General features: G+C 42.8%; 1 long non-coding RNA gene across 1 annotated transcript; it reads right to left on the bottom strand.

Moving 5' to 3' along the window:
• Positions 1 to 240: 240 nt before the first annotated feature.
• LOC112581813 lies at positions 241 to 13,229 on the bottom strand. The gene is made up of 3 exons (XR_003106452.2): positions 13,092 to 13,229; positions 7,873 to 7,975; positions 241 to 510 (listed from the first exon to the last, which is right to left on the bottom strand). It is a non-coding gene; the product is annotated as an uncharacterized LOC112581813 (long non-coding RNA).
• Between the last annotated feature and the right edge of the window lie 6,485 nt (positions 13,230 to 19,714).

Here is a 19,714-nt window from a genome sequence, read left to right as displayed (position 1 = left end):
TTTTGTATTGGGGTATAGCAGATTAACAAACAATGTTGTCATAGTTTTAGGTGAACAGAGAAGGAACTCAGTCATACATATACATGTATCCATTCTCCCCAAAATTCCCCTCTCATACAGGCTGCCACGTAACATTGAACAGAGTTCCACATGCTGTACAGTAGGTCCTTGTTGGTTACTCATTTTAAATACAGCAGTGTGTACATATCCCAAACTCCCTAACTTTCCCTTCCCCCCAGCAACTATAAGCTTGTTTTCAAAGTCTATGAGTCTGTTCTGCAAGTTCATTTGTATCATTTATTTTTAGATTCCACATATAAGGGATGTCATACAACATTTCTCCTCCTTTCTCTGACTTTTTTCATTCAGTATGATGGTCAGTAGGTCCATTCATGTTTCTGCAAATGGCTTTATTTCACTCTTTTTAATGGCTGAATAATACTCCATCTAACAAAGTGCTTTTGATGCTGTTAGTCTGAAGATTTCACTTTGAGAGGCACCATCTGTGGGCTAGGGAAGAGGAGAAGGAACACACAGCAATGTCACTAAGGGGAGGCATTAATCTTCACTCAAGCAAGCACCTAGGGAAGCATAAATTACCGATGCCTGGAAGTTGCCTTGACTGTCCTCTCACCACCTGGAGAGGACTGACCACCGATTACAGCCAGCCTATGGCCCCTACTTTATGGCACAAGACTTGCCAGCTCTCCCACTCCATGCTGATGACCCCTTTTGCCACAGTTCAGACCAGTAGTAGCCCCTCTAGAATAGAGGGTGGTGGCCTTGTCCTCAGAGAGGTGATACTCTTGGGGAGGATGAATGCTGCATTTGGACAAGCTGCAGATCACCCACCGAGTCTAGATGGAGGTAGAACATCCACCATTGCCTCAGGAAAAGCCCATGACGCCATTTCACAGAGATGCTTTAGTGACCCTGGTTCTTATGCAAACAGTGGAAGACCTCAGTTATAACCACAGGAATGCTGAGATGTGGTGGAATAAAAGAGAATTCTCTTATGGGTAGCAGATAAGAACGTTCAATGACCAGGACTGTCTCCCCAAAACACTGAGCTCCTAAATCCAAAGAGTTATTTTCCATATTTAATGTTTTCTCCAGCTTTTTAAATTAAAAAAGAAGGAAGAAAGAAGCATGCTATAGATTTATAACAAACTTCAAGATAGAGCAGAGGTAAGACTGAGCCGCTCTTTTAAAATATTCACTTTTATCTTCCCCAAAGAAAATTCCTTTACTTACCTATGTATTTTCTTTCAAGGATGTTTTCATAGTCAGCAGTCTGAGTTAAGTCTATGTGTGTTGAGTTGCTAAGTTGTGTACGACTCTTTGTGACCCCATAGACTTGGGAGCCTGGGATCACACCCCATGTGATCCCAGGCTCCTCTGTCCATGGGATTTCCCAGGCAAGAATACCGGAGTGGGTTGCCATTTCCTTCTCTAGGGGATCTTTTCAGCCTAGGAATTGAATTCACACTCCTTCATTGGCAGGCAGATTCTTAGCAGTTTAAAAAAAAAAACAAATATATATGATATATAACATTGTGTACGTTGTACATTGTACAACATGTTGATAAGATTGCTATTGTAGTACCTCTTTCACATCACATAATTATCATTTCCTTTTAAGATCTAGTCTCTCAGCTAGTCTGGTGATTATAATACAATGCTTTATTGTATATATTTACTATAGTATGTATTAGCTCTCTTGGCTTTATTTACTACTTAATTGCAAGTTTGTTTAATCCTTAGAAGAAAATAGCCCTAGAGATGTGGGAAGGAAAGTATCATTTATTAAGCATCTACTATGTTTTAGGGATTCCACAAACCTTTTTGTGTTCATTAACTCATGTATTGTAGTAGAAAGCTCTGCTATCACTGGAATTATAATTGTCTGGAATTTTTTGGAAAAAAATTTTTAAGCAAACTAAAGATAAAGCATTCTTTATCATAGAGAAAATGACATAGACATTAAAGAAGCATGTAGAACTCTGAATCTATGTGGGCCATTAAGCCACAAAAACTTTCTGGACCTTGTATGGTGACCATTCAAATTCCTGCTGAGAGCCTGTTTTCGTTTTTGTTTTTTGTTTTTTTCCTGCGAGATCTTAGTTCCCCCATCAGGGATGGAACCTGTGCCCCCTGCAGTGGAAACATGGAGTCTTAACCACTGGACTAGGGAAGTCCTGAGAGCTACCTGTTTAATCATATCACAAACAAAGTTTTAGCAGTTGCTTCTAATGGGTTTTCAAGGCTTTGGGGTCCCCCAGAATTAGGGGGTGGTATGGCTTATTTTTGGATGTGAGAGTTGGACTGTGAAGAAGGCTGAGTGCCGAAGAATTGATGCTTTTGAACTGTGGTGTTGGAGAAGACTCCTGAGAGTCCCTTGGACTGCAAGGAGATCCAACCAGTCCATTCTAAAGGAGATCAGCCCTGGGTGTTCTTTGGAAGGAATGATGCTAAAGCTGAAACTCCAGTACTTTGGCCACCTCATGCGAAGAGTTGACTCATTGGAAAAGACTCTGATGCTGGGAGGGATTGGGGGCAGGAGGAGAAGGGGACGACAGAGGATGAGATGGCTGGATGGCATCACTGACTTGATGGACGTGAGTCTGAGTGAACTCCGGGAGTTGATGAGGGACAGGGAGGCCTGGCGTGCTGCGATTCATGGGGTCGCAAAGAGTCGGATACGACTGAGCAACTGAACTGAACTGATGGCTTATTTTGCCTGCTGGCAGAAACTTTAAATACAGCAAGTTCCCTACATATGAACCTTCAAGTTGTAAGCTTTCAAAGATGTGAATGTGAGTCACTGCTTTTTTTTTTCCAAGAGGGTAGATAGAATTGAATCCAGCAAGGAACCAGAACCTACGCCATGGTGTGAGTGAACCTGCAGCTTGCCCTCTGTCTCTTCTTGCTGAAAATTCTTCAGTTCTGCCGTCTCCCACCTCCTCTCCCTCCTCCAGTCAGTAACTCTTCCTGCCTGTTCTCTTGATGCCAGCCCCTGGATGTCAGCTGTTGTGCTGTACTACTTACTTTTCAATGTACTGTAGGATTAAAAACATTTTATATTTTGTGTTTGGTTTTTTATGTATTACTTGCATGAAAAGTATTATAAACCTATTATAAGCACCAAAGTACAGTACTATGCAGTCAATTGTGTTAGTTGGGTACCTAGGCTAACTTTGTTGGACTTAACACACAAACTGGACTTACGAATGTGCTCTTGGAATGAAACTTGTTTGTGGGCAGGGGCCTTACTGTAATGTATATACATTTTTGTTACTCTGCTATATGTTGACCATAAATTATATAGCAAAATGAAGCCATGTATTAGGCAAAGGATTTTTCCCCCTCCAAAATACTGTATTAAACATTGACCTTGAATGTGCAAGAGTGGCAGTCGCCATCACTGAAAGTACTGTGGTCAGAGGCAGTGGATGATAAGATGCAGAGACGCCCGGATGTTCCACTTGACCTTGCTCGCCTCTGCTCTGTCCCCAGCCCTGTACCACCAGATGCTCGGTAGGGGCACCACACAGAGGTGCAGCTTGCCAGGGGGCCTTCCCTCGGCTGTCCTATTTTGGTGCTTGGCTGCCCAAATGGACTGGCTGGTGCCTTCTCTGATCCTGTGGCTTCCCTCCTGGACTGTCCTTTCCCCACTCCTTCTAGCACTCTATGTGTTAATTCCTGGGATAAATCTCTCATCCCATCACCCATAGGGTTGTGTGTTGAACCTTGGACCAGACCACAAAGGCCAAGGTGAAGAATGAAGGAAGCTACTGAAGGCCCCTGAGCCAAAGGGTGGCCTATATCTGTGAGTGGGGCTCTTTTGACTGCAGCTAGGGTTCAAGGCCCTTGGGCTTCTCCACAGAGCAGGGTGCTGTGCAGAAAAAATTGCCTTCTGGCTACTTCCCAAGTCTGCCCCACAGCTGGTTCCCTGTGCCCTCTTGCTTCACTGACCAGGGGTCATTATGATTTTGCCCCTCAGTCTTGACAAGAAGGCTTCCCTTGTGGCTTAGCTGGTAAAGAATCCACCTGCAATGCAGGAGACCTGGGTTCGATCCCTGGGTTGGGAAGATCCCATGGAGAAGGGAAAGGCTACCCACTCCAGTATTCTGGCCTGGAGAATTCCATGGACTGTGTATAGTCCATGGGGCTGCAAAGAGTTGGACATGACTGAGCAACTTTCACTTGTTTAAATATATAAATATTCTCACTTCAGGGCTTCCCTGGTAGCTCAGAAGGTAAAGAATCTGCCTGCAATGCGGGAGACCCAGGTTCGATTCCTGGGTTGGGAAGATCCTGTGGAGAAGGAAATGGCAACCCACTCTAGTACTCTTGCCTGGAAAATACCATGGACAGAGGAGCCTGGTAGGCTACAATCCATGGGGTTGAAAAGAGTCAGACACGACTGAACGACTTCATTTTCTTTATTCTCACTTCACTTGACAAGAAGAGTTGGTGTTTGCATTCAACAAATAGAAGGACTGATGTGCAAGAAGATTCTAGTTCTTTATGGCAGTGGTGTTTATATGCAGCTGCTTTGTGGCAGTCACAGGAATAGGTTAAATGAGGTGGCTTTTAAAACAAGAATAGCAGGAAATCTGCCTTCCAGCAGGATATATATACAGCACTCTGGGAAGGAGCACGTGTAATTGGCCAAAAGAGGTATTAGTGGTTACATTTCAGAATCCACTGGGGGGCTTTAAAAATATCCAGGCTCTCCACTGCAGACCATTTAAATTCAGTTTCTGAGGGTGAGGCTCAGACATCTTGGTGGAGGTATTTTTTTCTTTTTTAGTCTAAAGTGATTCCCAAGAGTAGTCAGGATTGAGAATCCATTCAACCACAGTGAAGAGGTTGCAAAAGGGGACCTATGGGCCATATCTGATCGAGGATAGTATTATCTTTCAGAAATTTGGATTTGCTGCTAATACTGAAACAGGGAAATTGCAAATACAAACCTAAATTTCCAGCTTCTTTCCTTTGAGATCCCAGAAGTGGGGCCATAGTCCCCACTAACCCTTAGTGTCTTGCCCAGTCTGTTTCACTCATTCTATTATCTCCCTGTCCACTGTAGACACTGAATTTGGGGACCTCACAGGGATTAAGAGCAGGTGTCAGTAAACTACAGCCCTTGAGCTAAATCTGGCTTGCTGCCTGTTTTTGTATGGCCTGTAAGTTAAGAATGGTTTCTATGTTTTGAAATTGCTGAGGGAAAAAGTGAAAGGGGAATATTTCATGACACATGAAAAATTACATAAAATTCAAATGTCAGTGCCATATTAGAACATGGATCATGGCCATGCTTATTTGCTGATGTGTTGTATGTGGTCACTTTTGTGCTGCAACAGCGGACTGTGTGGTCACAAATCCTGTGACTTTTATCTACTACTTGTCACTTGTTACAGACACAGTTTGCTGATTAAGAGAGTAAGATTTAGAATCAAACAAAGCTAGATTTGGACTCTGTTTCTATTATCAGTTATTGGAGAGAAATTGGGCAAATTCCATCACCTCTTGGTAAAAGGCAGAGAAGAAATCTTACCCTGCGAGCCACCATGATGATGTTCAGATGACTATGTTCAGCTGCCAGCCTAGTGCTGAGAAAGTGCACAATACATTGTATCCAACAGAAGAGGAAGACTGAAAATCATCCGCTTTGAGAATGATAGTGTTTTTCATTGACTAACAGAAAAAGATCCAGGGGTCCTTAACTATTTTAAAAGAAAGCTCATTGCTCTTCTAAAGAGATTACATTACTATGTCATTAAAGTCACTTTGCAACAATTCAATGGAGTTATTATTCTACGTTAAATATCTTTTAAGTGTAAAAGCTGCGATGTTTATCAAATGCAAAATCACCTTTTTACTTGACACTATTGATTATTGGCTTTGTTACCATATGAAAACCTTGGAAATAATTACCATTTAGCATGAATAATAATTCAGTTTATTCAGAAACTGAACTGTCCATGCTGCTGCTGCTAAGTCGCTTCGGTCGTGTCCGACTCTGTGCGACCCCAAAGATGGCAGCCCACCAGGCTCCCCTGTCCCTGGGATTCTCCAGGCAAGAACACTGAAGTGGGTTGCCATTTCCTTCTCCAATGCATGAAAGTGAAAACTGAAAGTGAAGTCGCTCAGTCGTGTCCAACTCTTAGTGACCTCATGGACTGCAGCCTACCAGGCTCCTCCATCCATGGGATTTTCCAGGCAATAGTACTGGAGTGGGTTGCCATTTTACTGAGTGAAAATTGTCTTTTCTGTGATATCACTTTATGTGTTACATTGGAAGTTTATTAATTATCCAGAAGCTGATATTGTTGATTTCCAAAAAGAAAAAAGAAGCAGAATCTTCTTCTGTTTGATGAAAGTTGACCAAATCAAAGACTTGGTTATAAATATTTATCATTTAGTTAAATCATCAGAACTGATCATGCATTTAAAATACTCATAACTTAACATTTACCATTTTAAAATAAACAATCTTATGGCATTAAGTACCATGCACAATGTTGCAGAGCTGTAACCACTATCGAGTTCCAGAACTTTTTCATCACCCCCGCAAAGAAACCTCATACCCACTAAGCAGTCACTCCCAGTTCTCCGCCTCACCCCAGTTCCTAGCAACCACTAACCTGCTCTCTCTCAATGAATTTGCCTATTCTGGATATTTCATTTATATGACCTGGGGTGCCTGGCTTCTTTCACTTAGCATAGCGTTTTCAAGATTTATCTGTGCTGCACTATAGCATGTCCCAGGACTTCCCTGATAGCTCAGTTGGTAAAGAATTCACCTGCAGTGCAGGAGATCCTGGTACAAGTCCTGGGTTGTGAGGATCCGCTGGAGAAGGGATAGGCTACCCACTCTAGTATTCTTGGGCTTCCCTTGTGGCTCAGCTGGTAAAGAATCCATCTGCAATGCAGGAGACCTGGGTTCAATTCCTGGGTTGGGAAGATCCCTGGAGAAGGGAAAGGCTAGCCACTCCACTATTCTGGCTCAGAGAATTCCATGTATAGTCCACGGGGTGCAAAGAGTCAGACACCGCTGAGTGACTTTAACTTTCATTTTTCACAGCCTGTACCAGTTCTATGTTTCTTTTTGTGGCTGAATAAAATTCTATAGCATGGGATTTCCCTGGTGGTCCAGTGGTTAAGAATTCCCCTGCCAATCCAGGAGACACAGATTTGATCCCTGGTCCTGGAAGAACCCCATGCTGTGGGACAACTCGGTCCACACGCTGCAGCTACTGAGCCCACCTGCCCCAGAACCCGAGCTCTGCAGCAAGAGAAGCCACTGCAGTGAGAAGCCTGCACACCTCAGCTAGAGAGTAGCCTCTTCTCCCTGCAACCAGAAAAGCCTGTGCATAGCAAGGAAGACCCAGCACAGCCAAAAATAAATAAAACTTAAAAAAATTAAATTTAAAAATTGTACAGGAGGCAGTGACCTAAAACATCCCAAAGAAAAAGAAATGCAAGAATGCAAAGTGATTGTCTGAGGAGGCTTTACAAATAGCTGAGGAAAGAAGAGAAGTGAAAGGCAAGGGAGAAAGAGAAAGATATACCCAACTGAAAGCAGAATTCCAGAGAACAGCAAGGAGAGATAAGAAGGCCTTCTTAAATGAACAATGCAAAGAAATAGAGAAAAACAATAGAATGGGAAATACTCATGATCTCCTCAAGAAAATTACAGATATAAAGGGAACATTTCATGCAAGGATGGGCACGAAAAAGGACAGAAACAGCAAGGATCTAACAGAAGCAGAAGAGATTAAGAAGAGGTGGCAAGAATACAGAGAAGAACTATACAAAAAAGGTCTTAATGGCTTGCATAACCATGATGCTGTGGTCACTTACCTTAAGCCAAAATTGTGGAGTGTGATGTCAAAGGGACCTTAGGAAGCATCGATACAAACGAAGCTACTGGAGGTGATGAATTCCAGCCGAGCTATTTCAAATCCTAAAAGATTATGCTGTTAAAGTGCTGCACTCAATATGCCAGCAAATTTGAAAAACTCAGCAGTGGCCGCAGGACTGGAAAAGGTCAGTTTTCATTCAAATCCCAAAGTAGGGTAATGTCAAAGAATGTTCAGACTACCATACAAAGTATGGTACTACTTTGTATGTACTACTACACATGTTAGTAAGGTTATGTTGAAAATCCTTCAAGCTAGGCTTCACTAGTATATGAATCAAGAACTTCCAGTTGTACACTGAATTTAGAAAAGGCAGAGGAACCAGAGTTCAGATTGCTAGCATTCACTGGATCATGGAGAAAGCAAGGGAGTTCCAGAAACATATCTGCTTCTGCTTCATTGACTACACTAAAGCCTTTGACTGGGTCACTACAAGCTGAAGCCTTTGACTATGGATCACAACGAGCTGTGGAAAACTCTTAAAGAGATGGGAATACCAGACAAACCTTACCTATCTCCTGAGAAATCTATGTGGGCCGGGAAGCAACGTTAGAATTGGACATGCTACAACTGACTAGTTTCAAATTGGGAAAGGAATATGACAAGCTGTGTATTGTCACCCTGTTTATTTAACTTCGGTGCAGAGTACACCATGCTAAATGCTGGGTTGGATGAATCACAAGCTGGAATCAAGACTGTCAGAAGAAATATCAGTAACTTCAGATATGCAAATGACACAATCCTTATAGCAGAAAGCAAAGAGGAACTAAAGAGCCTCTTGAAAGTGAAAGAGGAAAATGAAAAAGCTTGCTTAAAACTCAACATTCAAAAAACTAAGATCATGGCATCCGGTCCCATTCAGTTCAGTTCAGTTCAGTCGCTCAGTCATGTCTGACTCTTTGCAACTCCATGGATCGCAGCATGCCAGGCCTCCCTGTCCATCACCAACTCCCGGAGTTCACTCAGACTCACATCCATCGAGTCAGTGATGCCATCCAGCCATCTCGTCCTCTGTCGTCCCCTTCTCTTCCTGCCTTCAATCTTTCCCAACATCAGGGTCTTTTCCAATGAGTCAACTCTTCGCATGAGGTGGTCCAAGTATTGGAGTTTCAGCTTCAGCATCAGTCCTTCCAATGAACACCCAGGACTGATCTCCTTTAGTATGGACTGGTTGGATCTCCTTGCAGTCCAAGGGACTCTCAAGAGTCTTCTCCAACACCACAGTTCAAAAGCATCAATTCTTTGGTCCTCAGCTTTCTTCACAGTCCAACTCTCACATCCATACATGACCACTGAAAAAACCATCTAGGTTGGTCATAACTTTCCTTCCAAGAAGTAAGCGTCTTTTAATTTCATGGCTGCAATCACCATCTGCAGTGATTTTGGAGCCCAAAAAAACAAAGTCTGATACTGTTCCCACTGTTTCCCCATCTATTTCCCATGAAGTGATGGGACCAGATGCCATAATCTTAGTTTTCTGAATGTTGAGCTTTAAGCCAACTTTTTCACTCTCCTCTTTCACTTTCATCAAGAGGCTTTTGAGTTCCTCTTCACTTTCTGCCATAAGGGTGGTGTCATCTGCATATCTGAGGTTATTAATATTTTTCCCGGCAATCTTGATTCCAGCTTGTGCTTCTTCCAGCCCAGCATTTCTCATGATGTACTCTGCATATAAGTTAAATAAGCAAGGTGACAATATACTGCCTTGATGTACTCCTTTTCCGGTCCCATTACTTCACAACAAATAGATGGGGTAACAATGCAAACAGTAAGAGACTTCATTTTCTTGGGCTCCAAAATCACTGCAGATGGTAGCTGCAGCCATGAAATTAAAAGACGCCTGCTCCTTGGAAGAAAAGCTATGACCAACCTAGACAGCATATTAAAAAGCAGAGACATTACTTTGCCAAGAAAGATCTGTCTAGTCAAAGCTATGGTTTTTCCAGTAGTCATGTACAGATGTGTGAGCTGGGCCATAAAGAAGGCTGAGCACCAAAGAACTGATGCTTTCAAACTGTGGTGCTGGAGAAGACACTTGAGAGTCCCTTGGACTGCAAGGAGATCCAACCAGTCCATCCTAAAGGAAATCAATCCTGTATATTCATTGGAAGGATTGATGCTGAAGCTGAAGGTCCAATACTTTGGCTACCTGATGTGAAGAACTGACTCATTGGAAAAGACCCTGATGCTGGGAAAGATTGAAGGCAGCAGGAGAAGGGGATGTCAGAGGCTGAGCTGGTTGGATGACATGACTGACTCGATGGACATGAGTTTGAGCAAGCTCCAGGAGCTGGTGATGGACGGGGAAGTCTGGCATGCTCGCAAAGAGTCAGACATGACTCAATGACTGAACTGAACTGAACTGAACTGAAGATCATAGCATCGAGTCCTATCACTTCATGGTAAATATAAGGGGGAAAAGTGGAAGCAGTGACAGATTTTATTTTCTTGGGCTCCATAATCACTGCAGATGATGACTGCAGCCATGAAATTAAAAGACGGTTGGTCCTTGCAAGGAAAGCTATGACAAACCTAGACAGTGCATTAAGTAGCAGAGACATCACTTTACTGACTAAGGTCCATACAGTTAAAGTTAAGGTTTTTCCAGCAGTCATGTACAAATGTGAGAGTTGGACTATAAAGAAGGCTGAGTGCCTAAGAATTGATGCTTTTGAATTGTGTTGCTAGAGAAGATTCTTGAGAGTCCCTTGGACTGCAAGGAGATCACGCTAGTCAATCCTAAAGGAAATCAACCTTGAATATTCATTGGAAGGACTGTTGCTGAAGTTAAGATACCAATATTTTGATCACCTGATGGGAAGAGCTGACTCATTGGGGAAAAAAAACCCTGATGCTGAGAAAGATTGAAGGCAAAAGGAGTAGCAGGCAGCAGAGGATGAGATTGTTAGATAGCTTCACTGATTCAATGGACATGAATCTGAGCAAACTCTGGGAGATAATAGAGGACAGAGGAGCCTGGCATGCTACAATTCATGAGGCTGCAAAGAGTCGGACACGACTTAGCCACTGAACAACAACAATATCATTTAAAAAAATATTTCAGTGTTTGGATATCCCATGTTTTGTTTCTTCATTCATCCACTGATAGATATTTGGATTGTTTCCACTTAGAGCTAGTGTGAATAGTGCTGTGATGAACTTCATGTACATATTTTTTGTTGGAAAACCTGTCAGAATTCTACTATCAAGACCCTTTCAGACAGTGCTAAGTGTCTGAAAGAAAATGAGCTAGAGGAACAGTAAAAGAACTGAAACCTAGATTAAAAAGATTCTTGATAATGCATTTGTTTGCTTGCATAATACTGTCTCACCCCCTTGAATGCAAAGGCCATGAGGGCCGGGACTGTAGGTGTGTTCAGTGCTACACCTTGAGAGAGTGAACATACAGACTGTGCCCGGACCACATATATAAATAGAACTCAGACTCACAGTCTGCAGCAACCAGCCAAGAAGCCAACCCATGACTGCCAGTAACCAGTCCAGGAAACCATTCTGCCGTCTCTAAATCAGACTTGGAGGAAGTCAGACCACTGTCTTCAGCAACCAGCCCAGAAGCCAAATAACAACCCCTGCAACCATCAGCCCTCCATAACCAGGACTTGATTCATAACTGACAACTTCCCTAATTTTTGTTCCCACTTCTAACTAGAGGGACCAACTAGAGAAAGTTAACCATGCAAGCCTAACCAGTTACACAAGGACGTGCTTCTAGTTAGCCCGCCCCACCTTTCCTATGCCAACAGCCTCTTATGGGACACACCTGGATCCTTCTCCCATCCCCTCCTCTTCTTTTTTCAACTATAAAGCTTTCCCACTCCTCTGCCTACCCTTGAGTCTCTGCCAAAAGGCAAATGATAGGGGCTGCGTCCCTTGCTCTAGCAGGCTCTGAATACATGGCTTCTTCATGGTTCCTTCGGATGGTCTTTATCTGTTTCCACAGCCTCCTTCCCCAGGACAGGGCCTGGCGCACAGAGGGGACTGGTCAGTGACTGTGGATGGTGTGAACACACGTTGCTGAGGACAGGTCTGTCCTTTCACAGTCCCTGCCAGGGCCCTCAAGCCCACAGCACACTCTGAGGTCTCATCCCAGCCCCCCTCTCTCTTTAGAACTCTAGACCTGCTTGTGCAGGGCTGACAGGCTGTGTCTGCCGAGACATCCACAGGTCCCGGGATGCAGTGTGTCCACATCTGCTGGTCCCTCCTCTCTTCCTTCTATACCTCTTCACCTGGTGTCATCACCCAGGTCCCCCCCAGTGCCCCGCCTGGAACCTGGGAGTCAGCCTACCCGCTCCTTCTCATTCTCCCCAACCTATTCAGTTCAGTTCAGTCACTCAGTCTTGTCTGACTCTTTGCAACCCCATGGACTGCAGCACGCCAGGCTTCCCTGTCCATCACCAACTCCTGGAACTTGTTCAGACTCATGTCCAATGAGTTGGTGATGCCATCCAACCGTCTCATCCTCTGTCATCCCCTTCACTTTTTGGATTCAATCTTTCCCAGCATCAGGGTCTTTTCTAAGGAGTCCGTTCTTCACATCAAGGGGCCAAAGTATTGGAGCTTCAGCTTCAGCATCAGTCCTTCCAGTGAACACTCAGGGTTGATTTCCTTTAGGATTGACTGGTTATAACCCGTCAGTAAGTCCTGCTGGTTCTACTCCAGAATGCCTGGTGAATCCACATGTTCTTCTAGCTCACTACTGGTCAGGCCCTCATTGCGGCAACAGCCCCAAACTGGTCTAGCTGCCCTCATCCTGGTCTCCTCCAAAAGAGCCAGGGGACACTCCCCTGAACAACCTATTTCTGATCAGGAGACGCCCCCACTGAGTCACCCTCAGGCTAGAGTCTAAACCTAAAAGAAGGGAATTCCCTGGCTGTCCAATAGTTAAGACTCTGCGGTCTCAATGCAGGTGGCACAGATTTGACCCCCAGTCATGGAACCAAGATCCTGCATGCCCTGTGGCATGGCATAGCCAAAATAAAATAAAAATAAACCTAAGAGAAGAGTTTTTCTGGAGCCTCCCAGACCTGGTCCCTGCCCACCTTCCCAGTTTTAACTCTGGTCTAGCCTATATTCTAACCATGGGCATGGCAGGTGATGGCACTCTCTGCCCTCCCTGTCCCCCTCTCTCCCCTCACTTACTTGGCAGGTGGCTTCTCTTCTTCAAGCCTCAGGGAGCCACTGCCTCAATGGTGAAGCCTCATCCTGACTGCCCTGATACCCTCCTGTTATCTGATAGATTATTCTGGGCTCATTTCCCTAGGGCAAGATTTTCTGGTCAGTCCCCTTCCCCACCTCCATGTGTAAATTCCTTGAGGGCACAAAATGTAGTTTTAACCTTTGTCATCTCAGAACCAAATACAATGCCTGGCACTTGGCAGGTATCAGAATGTCAATATTTGTTGAGCAAATAAATGTTTGCACAAGAACTGTATCAAAGCTGGATTACCCAACTGACTTTAGGGCTAGTTAGTGAAAGAGGGGGAACTCCCCAAATTATTTGGAAAGATTTTGATATGTGATAGTTGAATAAAAACAATGAGTCATTATTCTCAGAAAATAGAGGAAATGAGAATTTGGTTGGACTTCCTTACATGCCTCTTGCTGTCTTGGTTTTTCTTATTTTTTAACTTTATTTTATTTCATTTTCTTCCAGTTTTGTTGAGATATAATTGACATGCAGCACTGCACAAGTTTAAGGTATACAGCATCATGAAATGATTATCACGATAAGCTTAATGAACATCCATCATTCCATATAGAGACAAAATGAAAGGAATAGGAAAAAAAAGTATCTTTTCCTTGTGATGAGAACTCAGGGTTTACTCTCTTAATTTTCATATATAACATAGCAGCAGTAATTATATTTACTCTGTTGTCCATTATTCCCCTAATACTCACTTATCTTAGAACTGCCAAGGTTATTTATTTATTTATTTATTTAGATTCCTATTATTATTAGGCTTACCTGGTGGCTCAGATGGTAAAAAATTTACCTGCAAAGCAGGAGACCTGGTTTCAGTCCCTGGGTTGGGAAGATCCCCTGGAGAAGCAAATGGCAATCCACTCCAGTATTCTTGCCTGGAGAATTCCATGTGTCCATGGCTTGTTTTTTTTACTATTATGTTCTCAATTGTATTTGTAATACTTGACATATGAAACTTGCTTTTGAATATGTTTTAGGAATATTGAGAATGTGAACCATTATATAATTTGTTATTACCTTTTTAAAAATTAGGATCCACAGTAAAGATTTCTTTCATAGTTCTTCCTTTCCTTCCAAATACAATCTTAATCCCTACTGTGCAGATATATATATTTTTAATTATTTAATTTTTGGTTGCACTGAGTCTTCGCTGTCGCTCAGGGGCTTTCTCTTCGTTGCAGTGTGTGGGCTTCTCGTTGTGGTGGCTTCTCTTGTTGCAGAGCACAGGCTCCAGGGCATGGAGGCTCAGTAGCTGTGGTGCACGGGCTAAGTTGCTCCGAGGCATGTGGAATCTTCGCGGAGCAGAGACGGAAACTGTGTCCCCTGCATTGGCATGCAGAGTGCTATCCACTGTACCGCCAAGGAAGACTCAGCTATGTGTTTTTCAATCTCATGTCTCCTTTTTTGTCTAGCTTCCATGAAGTGCCACACTGTATCTTTGGGCCATATTTTATAATTACTCAATACTTTCTAACTACTAACTTCTCTGACTATTATTTAACCTTTCTTCTTCTTTTTTTGTCTTTACTTTTAATTTTTTTCTTTTGGCTGCACTAGGTCTTCGCTGCAGCCCTTGGGCTTTCTCTAGTTGCAGACTATGAGTGGGTTCTAGAGGGCGCAGGCTCAGTAGATGCCATGTGCTGGCTTAGTTGCCCCTCAGCATGTGGGATCTTAGTCCCTAATCAGGGATCAAATTTGATCTGCCTGCATTGGAAGGTGGATTCTCCACCACTGGACCACCACGGAAGGCTGTACCATTACTTTTCAAGCTTACCTATTACCGTAGTTGTTCCTGGTTTTTTAGTCAACACACTAATTTTTTTAAATAGCAGTTTTAGAAGAATTGAGCAGAGAGAACATAGAGTTCCTATATATTCTCTCTCTCCTTAAGTTTCACTTATTATTAACAGCTGGCATTGGTATAATACATCTGTTTCAATTGATGACCCCATTGTTGTGTTGTGGAACTCTTCTCGACCTCATGGACTGCAGTACACCAGGCTTCCCTGTCCTTCACTGTCTCCTGGAGTTTGCTCAAACTCATGTCCATTGAGTCAGTGATATCATCCAACCATCTCATCCTCTGTTATCCCCTTCTCCTCCTGCCTTCAATCTTTCCCAGCATCAGGGTTTTTTCCAGTGGGTCAGCTCTTTGCAAAAGGTGACCAAAGTTTTGGACCTTCAGCTTCATCATCAGTCCATCCAATGAATACTCAGGGTTAATTTCCTTGAGGATTGACTGGTTTGAGGTCCTTGCAGTCCAAGGGACTCTCAACAGTCTTCTCCAGCCCCACAGTTCCAAAACATCGATTCTTAGGTGCTCAGCCTTCTTTATTGTCCAACTCTCACATCTGTACATGACTACTGGAAAAACAACAGCTTTCATTATACAGACCTTTGTTGGTAAAGTGATGTCTCTACTGTTTTTTAATATACTATCTAGGTTTGTCATAGCTTTTCTTCCAAGCAACAAGTGTCTTTTAATTTCATGGTTGTAATCACCTTCTGCAATAATTTTGGAGCCCCCAAAAATAAAGTTTATCACTCTTTCCATTGTCTCCTCATCTATTTGTCATGAAGTGATGGGACCAAATGTCATGATCTTAGATTTCTGCATTTTCAGTTTTAAGGCAGCTTTTTTTACTTTCCTCTTTCACCTTTATTAAGAGGCTCTTTAGTTCCTCTTTGCTTTGTGCCATAAGGGTGGTGTCATCTGCGTATCTGAGGTTATTATATTTCTCCCGGCAATCTTGATTCCAACTTGTACTTCATCCAGCCTGGCATTTCACATGATGTACTCTGCATCACGTGAATAAGCAGAGTGACAATATACAGCCTTGACATACTTCTTTCCCGGTTTTGAACCAGTCCGTTGTTACATGTCCAGTTCTAACTGCTGCTTCTTGACCTGCATACAGGTTTCTCAGGAGGTAGGTAAGGTGGTCTGGTACTTTCATCTCTTTCAGAATTTTCCACAGTTTGTTGTGATCCACGTAACTGTGGTGTTGGAGAAGACTCTTGAGAGTCCCTTGGACTGCAAGGAGATCCAACCAGTCTATTCTGAAGGAGATCAGCCCTGGGATTTCTTTGGAGGGAATGATGCTAAAGCTGAAACTCCAGTACTTTGGCCACCTCATGCGAAGAGCTGACTCATTGGAAAAGACTCTGATGCTGGGAGGGATTGGGGGCAGGAGGAGAAGGGGACGCCAGAGGATGAGATGGCTGGATGGCATCACTGACTCGATGGACTTAAGTCTGAGTGAACTCCGGGAGTTTGTGATGGACAGGGAGGCCTGGCGTGCTGCAATTCATAGGGTCGCAAAGAGTCGGACACAACTGAGCGACTGAACTGAACTAAACTAAACATAGTCAAATGTTTTAGCATAGTCAATGAAGCAGAAGTAGATGTTTTTCTGGAATTCCCTTGTTTTTTCTATGATCCAATGGATGTTGGTAATTTGATCTCTGGTTCCTCTGCCTTTTCTAAATCTAGCTTGTACAACTGGAAGTTCTTGGTTCACGTACTGTTGAAGCCTAGCTTGAACGATTTTTAGCATTATGTTGCTAGCCTGTGAAATGAGTGCAATTGCATAGTAGTTTGAACATTCTTTGGCATCGCCCTTCTTTGGGGATTGGAATGAAAACTGACCTTTTCCAGTCCTGTGGCCACTGCTGAGTTTTCCAGATTTGCTGGCATATTGAATGCAGCACTTTCACAGTATCATCTTTTAGGATTTGAAATAGCTCAGCTGGAATTCCATCACCTCCACTAGCTTTCCTCATAGTGATGTTTCCTAAGGCCCACTTGACTTCACTTTCCAGGATGACCCCATATTGATACGTTATTTTAAACTTATCAACCAAGCTCATAGCATGTTTCTTGTTGCTTTAGTCGCTAAGTTGTGTCTGACTCTTTTGTGACCCCGTGGACTGCAGCCTGCCAGGCTCCTCTGTCCATGGGATTTCCCAGGCAAGAATACTGGAGTGGGTTGCCATTTCCTTCTCCAGGAGATCTTCCCAACCCAGGAATCGAATCTGCTTATCTTGCATTGGCAGGCAGATTCTTTACCTATGAGCCACCAGAGAAGCCCTCGTAACTTATATTAGAGTTCACTCGTTGAAGTATACAGTTCTATCCATTTTGACAAATGTATAACATCATGAATCCATCATTTCAGAATCACAGAGAAGAGTTTCACTGCTCTAAAAATCCCTGGTGCTTCCTGCTGCCCCTCACCCCCACCTCTGCACTTTGCTCTTACTTTTTGTTTCTCTTTTGAATTATGTAAGAAAGAGGACAGAGGGGAGTCATAATCACTTTATTCCATCTTCTCATTATATAAATTTTCAAACAGCCCTAAATGTGGAATAAATGAACATCAGTATGCCTTCCACCTGGATTCAACAATCATTAACACTTTGTCACTTTTATTCTCTATTATTTATTTATTTTATTTCACACATTTTTTCTGAACTATTTGCAAGTAAGTTGCAGACAGTGTGGACTGTTGAACTCTAAATGCTTCAGCATGCTTCTACAATAATAAAGACATTCTCCTATACAACCTTAATGCCATTATCATAGCCAAGGAAATTAACTATATTCTATATTGTCATCTAATAGTCACTTCACATTCAAATTCCCCCAGGTGTCTTCAAAATGCCTTTTATGACTGCTTTGTTTTCTCAAACCAGGATGCCATTAAATTTCACGTTTGCCCTCTAATGTTGTATCTTTGGTCATTTTTTATTCAGAACTATCAATTCATCTCCTTCCATTTTTGGGGGGGGGGGACATTCACTATGGAAAAATTTATGTAGAATATACATAGCATAAAATTTTCCATCTTAATCATTATTTTATTTTATTTTATTTGGCTGTGTCTTGCAGCATTCAGGATCTTAGTACCCTGACCTGGGATCCAACATGTGCCCCCTGCAGGGGAAGCATGGAGTCTTAACCACTGGACTGTCAGGGAGCTGCCTTAACCATTTCTAACTGTACTATTCTTGATCCTATATGAAGAAAACCCTAAAGGCTTCACACACACACACACACACACACACACACACACAAACTATTAGAAGTAATAGACAAATTCAGTGAAGTTTCAGGATAGAACATGAAAAAATCAGTAGCGTTTCTTCACACTAACAATGAACTTTCTGAAACAAATAACATTGACTTTTAAAAGCCTCAAGCCAGTTGTCTTCAAATATATCCCCCACCTTCTGAATTTGCTTGTTTCTTCCTAATGGTAATTTCTTCCATCTGACAAACTGGAAGTTAGTTCTAGAGGCTTGATCAAATTCAGGCTAATTGTTTTGGGACAAGAACACTTCAGAGATGGTATGTCCATCAGAGTGCATCACCTCAGGAGGACACGCAGCTTTACATGCTATGTGTGTGTGTGAGTTGCTCAGTCATGTCCAACTCTTTGCGATCCCATGCCAGGTTCCTCTGTCCATGGGATATTCCAGGCAAGAAATACTGGAGAGTGTCGTTATTCCCTTCTCCAGGAAATCTTCTTGACCCAGGGATCAAACCCATGTCTCCTGCATTGTAGGTGGATTCTTTACCGTCTGAGTCACCAGGGAAGCCCATGCTGTAACATAGGAAGGACTCAATCCAGCCTTGAGTTGAATGAAATCTCTGCTTCTCTAATCTCACCTAAGGGTCTTAAAATTTATATCTCTACAGTCTCTATAGCTGTCTCCAGCAAACTTCACGCTGAATTTTCTCTCAGCCACTGTGTCCTGCCTTTAAAAATAACTTTAATCTTTAGCAGCCAAGGATGGAAAGGAAATGAGCTGTAAATGCTCTCCTCTACCCCACTCTGCTCTTCCATATTCAGAGGACTGCTTTAATCTCAAGATGCATTTTTATCCTTTACTTTTTGATCACTAAATGGTTATGACTTTTTTGCTTTGATTTTATTATGTTGGTGCATTTTCCTTCCAAAGGTGTTGAAATAGGCAATTTCTGAAAAGTTCAAAGAGGCATCTTAAGATCTGGCCCCAGTTTCACTCATTGTCTCTGATTCATTAATCAGAAATGTAGTAGTCTAAATTTACTTAAAATTGCAGAAGGAAAGACAAATGGAAAACACTCAGATACTTCTGAAGACGTTTGCAAAGGTTGGAGTAGGGGGTTGTTAATAAAGATTACAAAAATAGCTGTTGTTTACCCAACACCTGCCGCATGCCTGGCTGCCTGGGGTTCTTGTCCAACATGTTTTCTGATTCTCTGACCCCAGGTGGGTGTCCAACAATTCAGTTCCCTTCCTGGAGTTAGGTCTGATCCCATAAGCTCGGTCCCACAAGACTGCCCCCACTTCAAATAGCAGCCTCAAGACCAGGGCCACCCATACTTCTGACCAATGGCTACAAATTTGGGGGTTCTCTCAACTGCCCCCTCAAGTTCAGTAATTTGCTAGAATGGCTCACAGAACTTGAAATCGTGTAACTCAGATTGGACTTGAACCCACAATCTTTTAACTGAGCTCACACACCTGGTTTCAGGACTTAATGAAGCTCAGGTTCTAGACGTCTCATCGCA

The sequence above is a fragment of the Bubalus bubalis genome, chromosome 24 (genome assembly GCF_019923935.1).
Source record: "Bubalus bubalis isolate 160015118507 breed Murrah chromosome 24, NDDB_SH_1, whole genome shotgun sequence".
In the NCBI taxonomy this organism is placed as follows: domain Eukaryota; kingdom Metazoa; phylum Chordata; class Mammalia; order Artiodactyla; family Bovidae; genus Bubalus; species Bubalus bubalis.
This window is presented reverse-complemented; position numbering and strand designations above follow the sequence as displayed.